Genomic DNA, 12,168 nt, shown 5'->3' with positions numbered 1-12,168 from the left:
GATCCCATATTGCTCGTTTGGTCAATTGTAATGTCCATGGCCAATCACAAACTTAGTTTAATCACTGACGTATAAGGTTCAGGTGTTTCATCTTCATGTGAGACTCTACGCAGAGGAACTGAGTCTGACAGACAAATGGGAATTATTCTGCGTAGCTAAAGTCTAGCACGAGCGTTGCTTGGTTTGAGTTTTCTTTATTTCTTCTCTTTTTTGAAATAGTTTGATGATTTGTGAACGTTTATACATGACATCTTTTTTATCCTGGTAAGGATATTTAGGTCTATAACGTCCCTGTGCAAAAGGCTTTAACAAAAAATAAATGTTGAACTGATTTGTAATAAAATAAAGGATATATTGATCTGTACATGAATACTGTGGCTCTATTTTACAGGCCATTAGCATTTGAAGAAAGAAACAGAATAATGTAGAAATGAAACACTGCTTCTTCACTGTATGAATGAAATAAACACACTGATTTAAAATAAAGATGCAAAAGAGATTTAAGGCTGGTGATTTAGATCCGACTGTTTACTTTCCATTAAAACACAACGGACTGTTTTCATGTGTTTTTGACGTAACCTCGTATTTCATAGTGAAACGCGCAGAAAGACACAATAGAGAACTTGCTTGTAGCCTCACGCTGTATGAGAACTGGAGTCTGTGTGCATGTCGACTGAGAAATACAGAGAAACTTCACTTATTTTCATTGTGTAAGAAGCAAATATGAGAATTCTTCAGAAAATATCAATTTCGATTTTCACGACTATACGGGTAAATGAGATCACGCTCTCAAATAGCAAAACTATAATATGTCACGACTACGCCACCCCAGCATTGACCCAGCTGGGGAAATACCCCTACAAGGGCACACAAGTTCGTTTCTCTCTCTCCCACAATCACAAGACAATGAGACGTGAATCCGTACAGAAAAATATAATTCTTTACTTGATAATCATAAATCATTTAAAAGGCTGTCAGTGAAACAATGGTGCTAGCTGGCCAGGCCACTGGTTTGTATATGAGCAACGGAGCTCAATCACTACACAGACATGCAGGCTCTTGTGACGGAGCTGGGGTGCACCATTAGCTGGGCAGGCTTCGCGGTGGGCCTCAAATTAGCCTGCAAATGAGGACAGCGTGCCCACAACTTCGCAAGCACACACACACTGTGAAAACTACAAGAATACCTCTACCGCACACTTAAAAAGGAGAATTTCCGTCACCAGGCATAAGATGGCTAGCCTGCCCACTTTTGGGTCACCCCACTCCTGCGAAAGAAAGAAGAAAACCAATTAACAAAGTATATAACTGCAGCCTCTCAGAAAACAGCATTAATTGTTAATGTTGCCAACAATAAGCAATCAACGGCAAATACCAAAACCATTGCTTACCGATAGTAGCAAGGCAAAAAGCACAAACACAAATAAATCAATTATATCCAAATCTAAACCCAAGCCAAATATTACAATAAGAAAAAGAAACAAACAAGCGTAAAGTAGCCTTACGCAACACGGCTTATATAAGTCGAAGTATATATGAACTAAACATATATTTTTTATCATTTTTATATCTTCCTCGCCTGTGTTTTATACACACTAAACACAACATAAACTCCAGGCCTGGTCCTCTCTCACTGACGGTCCGGTCACTCTTATGCTCCCGATCTCCTCCGTGATACGAGACTCTCGGCTCTCGTCCCGCCTACTTCACTACAGTATAGCATTGTGACTTATCTATGGTGATATGTATCGTATCACAAGGCCTTTGCCAATACACAGCCCTGATATAATGAGAGTTACAGTTAGAAACACTGTAAATAATAAGCAGTTGAATATTTATCCATCATGAATGAGACCAAAGAAATTGAACATTGTTAGATGTTTTTATGACAACTGCTTAAGAACACGAGAGATCCAGAACTACACACAACAGAAACTCAGAGGACTAAAGAACACAGAGGTTGGTTTCTGTTTTTAAATCTTTATTTCTGACAGTGGAGGAATTATTAAGCTTTCATTTATCTGATAAACCACAAATGCAGAAGATTAGAACTGAAAGTGAATCACTAAACTGCATCAAGTGATCATAACTTGATCTGGTTGTGATCTGGTAAAGGTTCAATAGAATCACATGTTTGGCTATAAGGTGACCATCGTTCTGCTTTGAGTTTGTAGAGCACAGCATTTTGACCCTTTTTCACATTTTCATCAGTCTGATGGTTTTTTATCGTCTTATTGAAAAGAAAACATGCATTTGTTCTTTTACTCGACTACATGAGACACAGTCTGTTGGTTTTTAGTTGTTATTCTTTCTTTTACTCGACTATATTTTTGGGGGCATCGTTTCTGCTGTACTGAACTTAAAGTGACAGCAGCTTTATAAATCACAGTCTGTTATTATTGTTAATAAAACAAGAAAAGACAAAGAAAATCGTCACTAAATGCTCTTGACTGGTGTGACTCTAATAAGGATTGATCTATATTCAATTTATACAGTGAAGACTATGTAGTGTTATTTCACATCTGATGACTTTTATTTTGTACCTGAAAATGTTTTGCATTGATTCTTGATTTATACTTGATTCATTCAATCTAAACCACTGAGATATCATGGCAGTAATGATTTTAATTAAAAAACACATCATTCGGTAACAAAAATTATTATAATAAACATTCATTTGCTCTCTGGATTGCACAATATATAGTGAATAATTTACAGTTTTTCTGCTGAAAATGTCATTACTGTAGTCTGAGTGAATTTATGTTGTAATTTAAACAGAATAAAGTTAAAATATTCTCTTAGGATGTGTTCATTTTATATGGCAAACACTTTTATCCAAAGCAATACTCAGTGCACTGAATGACTGTGTTCCCTGAAAATGAAACTAAGAACTTGTCTTGTGATGTTGTTTTGTACAGAGGCGGACAGAGTACACAGGTTCGTTACTTGAGTAAAAGTACAGATACCCCTTGCTAAATTTTACTCAAGTACAAGTAAAAGTACTACAGTCAGATGTGTACTTAAGTAAAAGTACTGAAGTACATGTTTTTAAAAGTACTTGAGTATCAAGAGTACAAGAGTACATTTTCTAAATATTGCATTTATACTGCCACGGTGCTTACATTTATGTACAGAAAAGTCCTACATGGAGTTATGAAAAATGTTAATACCTTGGAGAATGTTAAAGGAATTTAAAGTAAAATAAAGTAATTTTCTTTTTTTTAACATGTTACTTTATTTAACATTTCTCACTTGGCAACAAGGCAAAAGCACAATGGCAACGTTCTGACAAACCTCTGCTAGAGTTTTAATGGATTTTTGCATCCACATTTGAACCGAACCGTTTTAAACACACCCCATACTCAAGAACATCAAAGCAAATACTCCGCTTACATTAATGTGTAATATTAGAAAATAAAATTCAGCTAAACATTTGTGTGTACATGTGAGCTTCTCTGTTTCTCTGTGGCCCACAGAAAATAACCCACAGCCAGATGTTGTCATAACCACCACCAACGACTACGTTAATCGACTATGAGACTAAAATATAAACCAACCATTGATCAGATTCAGCAAACAAGATTAAATATATAACATGTCTTACCTTGGAAGCGTAGATATCGTTTTACATTATAAATGAAATACAACAACAATAGTGTAAATTATTCAATTTATTACACACTGTTAACGATTTGCTTGTATTTTTACAGTACGTTACTGGCAGCACGGTTGCCAGTAAGTTACTGTATTTTGATATACAGTGCTGTAATAGATTACTACAGTACAAAAAATATTGCTGTATAGATACAACACAGTACTTTACTGTATTTTTACAATATTTTTACTGCAATTTACTGTAATACCTATATTGACAAATTACTATTTAATTCGTATTGGCAATAATTACAAATATTATTATATATTTTAGCTAGTTTGGATATAAATCTGTAGTTATTAATATTATAAAACTGCTATACTTGACATTATGAATCAAAAGGCAATCCAGGCAAATTTTTTATTGAATCATTTCATTGAAACAAAAAGTATTAAAACATTTAAAACAGTATTGAAGAATGATGTATTACATTAACAACATATAATGACTATGTACAGTAGTCAACATTTAAAGTGGATCAAAAAGGCGAGAACAACACCTATTCTTGTAACTTTTTTGACCCACTTCAAATGTTGACTACTATATATATTACAATATTTAAGTGAGCAAAAATATTCATGCATTACATATCAAAACAAACAATAGCAACAAAGTGACAGGTGTCATCTAACACTGGCAAAGAAAACACTGGTCTGTAGTCAAAATGTTCAGGTGTGTGAGTGTTGTGTGGGTGTGGGTATTTTTGTCGAGAAACTACATGACTTGCAGTTGTAACTGGACATCCTGGGATGACTTGCTTGGTTTAAAAATGACCAAATCCAGCCAAAATATCAATGGTGAGACTGTAACACAAAAAGCCAAAAATAACAAAATCTGTTAGCCATTGAAATAAGTACAAATTGTGAAGTAAATGGTGAAAGAAAATTCAGTAACACTTTACTATAAGGTTTTATTCCATAACATTTATTAATGGTTTAGATAATATGAACTAACAATGAACAATATATTTTTCAACATTAATAATATTTGAGAATTCATTATGAATTAACTAATGTGAACAGCGATCAATTGATTGATTTAAAAATGTATTGCCAAATTTTAAAATGTATTAACATCCTATGTTAACAAATAGAACCTTATTGTAAGTGTTACTAAAAAGTCAGAAGTAAAACCAGAAACAAATTTGAATAAAAGTTGTATTATATATACATGGTCAATACTTACAGAAACTCATAAGCCCAGGGTGCAAAAGTGGACCAAACTGTGACGTTAGAGCTGTAAGAAGAAATATATAATGATATGTTACTTGCTGAAATTTAGAAACCATTCTGTTTATTATATACGCTTAAGATAGTCAATCAAAAATGTAGCAAAATGATCATTTAAATGTTTTCTCCTCTATACATTAACATTAAGAGTTCAAATATTTGGGATTGCATTTTCTATACCGTTGGTGTAGCAAAAGTCTATGTGTTTTTGGAAATGCATTTAAAGCTGATCGCGCTCCTCTTTCCGTACAGCGTCATTACGTAAAGGCGGAGTCAGCAGCGCTCTTTAGCAAAGTACGTGCATTGATTTGAGGTGTTGGAAGCAATATCGCTACATATATATTGTCATACAAAACGTTTTGGCCAACTGAATGTAAAACACTCTAAAGAACATCATATCTGCTTCTGCGGATATACCGTAAATACAGAAATAAGCGCCGCAAACACATTTATAAATCTGTTAGTAATGAAATCTGTATGGATCGCACTCATCACAGTTAAATATGACGTTTCATTTTGTGTAAAGCAGTTTGGTAGCTGTGTGGGCTACTTTACAGTGACTTTGTTATTTCGTGTGAGATTTATTTAGGAGGAGTCTTAGTTGAATTGGTCAAAGATTATTTTATTTGAACACAAACGCGAGTTTATCTATTACCAAATACAAGTCGGTTTAGCTTGCCATTATAAACGAACTTCAACTATTCGACAGAAAATAAACTCACCAAAACCCTCATAAATGGTTGAAATAATCCTATATTCATTAAGTGAGATGTGTAAAACGGGTTTAAGCAGTGGGCTGACTTAGTTTAATTTCTGAGGTAGAAGCAACGTTTGTTGGCGACCATATCTCTCTCATTCCACGTTTAAAACAACACTGTGACAAACTGTTGTGCAAAATACAAAAACAAAATAATTTTTTTGTATGAAACACATAAAATAAACCAAACTAAAAACTTACCAAACTGCCAGAAATCGATTATCCTCCTCCAGCTGCAGCCAGGATGGGCTCTGTGTGATTTGACGTGATGACGTTGTGGCACACTTTCGTTACACGTTACAGCAAAGCTACAGCGAGGTTACAGCGAGACCAAAATTTACTGTAAAAGTTTCCCGCTCAATGAAAATTACCCAGAATGCATTATGAGCTGCAGTATTTTACTGTAATATACAGATGCAGTATTGTACTGTGGATTTTTACAGTAATGTGCTGCTAATCTACAGCGACATCTAACAGTGCAATTATTAAATGGATGCCAACTAATTGGGAAAATAAAGACCTGCCCACTACCCCTGACCTCACACTTGATTCCAAAACCACTGTTAGCCATTTTGTGAGCAGTTGTTTATTTTATCGAAAATAAATGCCTGTATATGATCTAAAATGTGGAAAATGCAGACAAACGAGTTCAGCCAAAAAGAATTTCGAACCAACATTACGATGATGTCACGTCAAAACTACATATCATCGGTCTTACCGACTACGTCAATGAAGCTATGGTGACTTAACGGTGTTTATACATTCTCAAATACACATGCTTCCGACGCCTATGCTACATGTACAGATCAGTGTGAAGTAGTTTAATTATCTTTAATGAGTCTCATTATGCACACGTACTTTGTTTCAACAATGTTTTCTGAACGCTAGGGCCATACACAAACGCCGCCCCTGAAATCAATAAACCTAAAACAGCAAAGAAGGCGATATAGCAATGTTCTGACACACCTCTGAACCTGACCGTGTTATACACGCAGCATAGAGCAAAGAAGAGAAAATAATAATGATTAAAGAAAATCAGCTGACCGGTCGCGATGTTTTCAAGTCAAAAAAATATTTTGAAATATGTTATATTTAGCATTTTATATGATGCTATTGGCTATCCTTACCCTTAACTTTATTCTTTATTCATATAAAAATACCCCAAATCGCATGAAAATAACACACAAATCGCATATTCTTCAATCGTGCACGTATTACCTTCTTGCTTTATCACGGATGTCCGGAAGTGTACACAGGACGCGTAGGACTACGTGAGATGATTGACAGCTGTACAGCAAATGATAGAGCTCTGAGGTCTGGGTGATTGTTGCTGATAGGCTCGCCCAATAAGTGGTGCCTGCACAATCCAATCACGTTTGAGGAGGAAAAAACTAATTGATGGTTTCCGAGATTTTTATTTTTTCCTTTTTAGAAGTAACGTGTACTTACGGTTATGGATAGAAATGTAGCGGAGTAAAGAGTACAATATTTTCCTCTCAAATGTACTTGAGTAAAGTCATGAGTACTCCCCAAAAATGATACTCAAGTAAAGTACAGATCCCTCAAAATTGTACTTAAGTACTGTACTCGAGTAAATGTACTCGGTTACTGTCCGGCTCTGGTTTTGTACAATTGTAAAACTGTGTTTAACAGATAGTTTTGTTCACTTCAGATATGATGGAAGTGAATAAGGACAGTCAAGATGAAGTAAAAGATGCGGATCAGAAACATCAACGTGCCAAGATTCCAGAAAGTTTCACTTGAAGAAGCTCTGAGAACAGGAGACAAAAAGAGTGAAAAACAGCACATGAGAATTCCAGAAACCTCACGCATGTCTACAGTGTGGAAAGAGTTTCAGCTGTGAAATTACCCTTAAGACACACATGAGAACTCGCACTGGAATTAAACCCTTTGTCTGACTTCAGTTAGGAAAGTCTTTCAAAAGTGAATGTGTCCTTAAAAAACACATGAGATATCACACTAGTGAGGAAACCTTCAACTGATCAGTGCAGGCAAACAAAAACTTTATTTCTACATCACATCTAGAGATAGCGCTTTTGTGTACTCTCCATGAAACATGTTATAGTAGGCTACAGCTATTTTGTTCAAACATTATAAACTGAAATGGACAAAATCCATAAAGAATGTCCTCTAAAAAAAAAATCTTCACCCATCTAGTTACATAGGGCTGATAGGTAATTATAACGGTTGTTATTTTTTTGGTATAGTACGATAAAACTGATTACATCTGCAATTGATGATGCTGATTATTCTACCTTGGGTAAATTCATCCATAAATGGAGATGTTCAGCATCGGGGTCAGCTGTGGCCTAGTGGTCAGAGCGTTGGGCTTGTGATCAGAAGGTTCTAATCTCAGTACCAGCAGGTCATGACTGAAGTGCCCTTGAGCAAGACACCTTACCCCTGATTGCTCTGCAGTAATGTGACACTGTAAACCAAGTACTTGTAAGTCGCTTTGGATAAAAGCTTCTGCCAAATGAATAAATGTTAATGTTCAGTACTCCTGATAGCACACTCCATCTGGCTTTTGTCTATTTCACGTCTGCAATACATAGTTTGCTCATCTGCAAGAAGTCTCGGAGACGTCAGTACATCTTTAATACGTCTGCTAAAGATCTGCTAAACATCTTAGAAAGAGCAGTTTTACATCCATTCTAAATCATAAATATCTTATCTCTGACCCCAGACATCTCCGAGACGTATTGCGGATGTGAAATAGACGTAAGCCAGATGTGTGTGTGCTATCAGGGACAGTTACTAAAGAGACCCTACAAACGCTATTCTTTAAAAGGTATCGCACTGCCTGATAGACTTTGTCCTTGACATATTCAACTGTCAACAGGTGTTTTTCCTAATGCTTTTAGGTTTGTAGACCAATTTGTAACATTACAGATTTTAAGTGAGATTTCGATCAAACTCAACTCGCGTTAGTCCGTAACAAAGTATTTAAGAAAATATACTTACCGGTGCCAGACAGTCCTTGCAGAGTTTTAACAGTTGGAATTGCCCCACTTTTTAACAAAAGCTTCCGTGCATAGCCGGTCTTGATCTCTCCCAGATTCGTGAAATGCGCTGCACACACTTGAATATTCAGACTGTACTTTTCTGGAACAGTATTGTACATAAAATGTAACCATTCATTTTTAGGGCAAATTAAGTTTTGGAAGCATTTGTTTCGCAACGAAACACAAATGGCTGCACTGGCGAAGGACCGGTACAATGAGATTTAAAAGACAGGCCACCTTACTTGCGTTTGGGCGGTCTTAGTCAAGTCATACCACGAACTGACGTAGATTCGCCGAGGTGTGGTTACACAAGACGTTTCAGGCAGGTATAGGTTCGCATTCGCTTCCAGATAAAATACATCTTTTGTTCCGACACTAAATATTTTGTTATTTTACGTGTCAAATACATGCATGGGCAACTTATAACACACCAAAGACAAAGAAAAACACGTATTTCCGGTGAATCACCCCTTTAAAATAAGGTTGGGAAGAAATATCAACTCAGCTTTCAGACAAGGTCATAATACTGAAACAGCATTATTAAATGTAACCCTGGATATAGACACATCTATCAATACTTTGTAACGGCATTGCACTACTAGCATTTTTCGTTAGAAACACATCCAATATTTAATTTCTTTAAAAACCCCTCAATGTAATACTAATTTTAACCTTAGCAGTCCGCCATTTTCGTTTTCAGTGATGTTAAATGGTTGCACGCACAGGCGAGACACCGGCATTAATGTAGATACACTAATCAGGTGAGCCGGAGCAGGTTATGTTCCAGGGATTGTTCATTTCAAGGAAATGTTACTAAGCTTCAGATGTGTGTACTTTTAACGAACACATGGGGGTGTGGAAGCACAGATTACGTAGCCTATAATATATTATCATTTTTGCAGTATCGCAATAATTATATTTCCAGTCACACCCATTGCGATTGAGCATTCACAACTGATTTTATGCCAAAAAATATTTGTAATAAAATAATCTTTAAATAACATAACGTGAGCTGTTCTTATTAAATGTAAGGCTAAATGTGTTTACATTGAATACTTTACATGCTTTTTATAAGGTTTATTGTTAAATCTCCAAATATGATTGGATGCATAAATAGTATGCACACCTAACAATTCTTGTAACTTCAGAAGAATTTATTTAGAATTTGCATCTCATTACTCTTCCCCACTAACTATACAATATTTGACGCATCGCAGGGCAGATGTGTAGTGTTAGAGAGATAACCCAAAGGTTTCATGTTTGATTCCCAGTCTGGCATGCCTGATTATCAGGGTAAGTTTTATTCTAGGTTAGTGTTTACAGATTGAATGTCCCTTTATCACTTTAATTCAGAGACATTATAAATTACATTAAAAGACTTTCATACTATCTGTATTTCTTAATCATGTTTTTGAACCTCAGCCTGCTCTACGGTATTGAAAGAGCTGTCTTATTGGTCTTTTAAGATATAGGCCTTTTACACCCCATTTAACATTTGGAAAGCTATGGCCTTTTAGCAAACAAAGTCAAACGAATAATGTGTATTTGTGTAAAACAATATTTGTGTATTTGAATGGGATATATCTTAGGCTATATGAAATATTGGACATGTGACTGGGCCTAACATTTAAAACCATTTCTAACACATGTAAACAGTGTCCTGCGCTGTCTCACATCCGTCAAAGCAGAAATAAAACCGCTGCTCTCTGCATGTTTTCTCCGGTCGTGCTCATATAACATTGCATGCACTTATTTGTCTTTTGTCTGCAATGAGCTGAAGCAGGGGGCCAGATGAGCCACATGCAGCTCAAGAGCCACGGGTTGCGGACCCCTGCCCTAACGTTATTCTTTGGAAAGGTATTGCACTGCCTGATAGACCTCGTTCTTGACATAGTCAACTGTTCACAAGCGTTTTTCCTAAGGCTTTTAAATGTGCTGTCGTGGAGATTCTTTCAAAGGAAAGAAACAGACTCCTCTCTAATAGAGAATTATAGGCCAATTTGTAACATTACAGTTTTTAATAATATTTTTTTAAAGTTGCATTACAACAACTTTATCAATACTTAGATAAATATAATATTTGGAAGAAATATCAAGTCAGGTTTTAGACAAGGTCATAATACGGAAACAGCATTATTAAATGTAACCCTGGATAGAAATACACGTACAGTATGTCTCAATACTATGAAAAAAAAGTCTCGACTCCCATCCGAATCGCGAACCAGATTTAATCAATACCTCCGGTACACATTTACAAACAATAGAGTGCCTAGTTTCCACTTCCTGTTTTTTGCAAACAATGTTTAGACTGACGGCATTTTAATGCCAATAAGAATCGAGAGCACTGCTGATGCGGGCGCGCATAGCAGATTACTTTCGCGACAGGATAATGGACCTAAATGCGAGGAAACAGGAGCCCCACACGCTCATTTGAAACCCTCACATAGGACACGTATAACCAGGGTTCTAAATTAACTTTTTTGATCACCAGCCAATGTGGCTGGTAACTTTCTAAAGTTACCAGCCAATCAGAATTTCCACTAGCCAATTTTTTTCGGGTGAAAATATGAGTAACACTGAATGCATTTGATCATTTTATTAACAATTTTGGCATGAAAAATACATATAAAGTACAATACATACAACAACGTTTTGTTTTTTTCTTTCGCGTACATGCGGCAATCCTGACAAAACATGACGACATTTTCGTGATCAAACACAAGCCATTCACGACCCGTCAGCCATTTGGCATTAAAATTTCTTTTCTTCGTTTCTTTGTTGATATCCTCATCCCCTGCCTCGTTCCTCTTCTCGCCCCCAGAAGTCTGTCCCAACCACCACCTCATTTAGTTTAGCTAATCTTAACTTTATACTTTACTTTGCTAGCTAGCTAGCTAGCTATCTAGCTAAACTCTGTCTTATTTCAGTCTGCTCCCTGCCCTGGCTCCGTTCGTTTCCATGGTTTCTCGCGCTGGTTTCACTACAAACTGCGCGCAGCCAATGGGCTTACGTCACCACGTAGCATTACGAAACAGTGTTCTTGGGAAATGTAGGAAGTACTGTCAGGTGGATAAATGCATAGGATAAATGACCGAGAACAGAGCCTTATGTATCATGCATGTAATGCCTCATGCATCACCGGCCAAACTGGCTAGTAAGTTTTTATTAACACCCACCAAAATGAATTTTTACCCGCATTTGGCAGGTTGGCGGGTGTTAATTTAGAACCCTGCGTATAACCATTTCCAACAGTCTTGCACTACATCCGCTCACCTTCTGCTTGATCAATTACTTTGAATTTTGTCAGTCGCGGGACTTGCTGTTGTAATGAACTTAAAATGTCATTGGTTTCTTCCTTTTTTCCGGAAGTCACTCCTTTTGATTGTGATCATCTTGGTATTAAAGAGGTAGTTTTAGCTTGTATGTATTTGGAGCAAATTGGAACAGTTGAATTCACACTTAATTACATTTATCCAGGGCTTCATTTGTGCTGGAACAAGC

Source organism: Barbatula barbatula (assembly GCF_947034865.1).
Source record: "Barbatula barbatula genome assembly, chromosome: 5".
NCBI lineage: Eukaryota > Metazoa > Chordata > Actinopteri > Cypriniformes > Nemacheilidae > Barbatula > Barbatula barbatula.
This window is presented reverse-complemented; position numbering follows the sequence as displayed.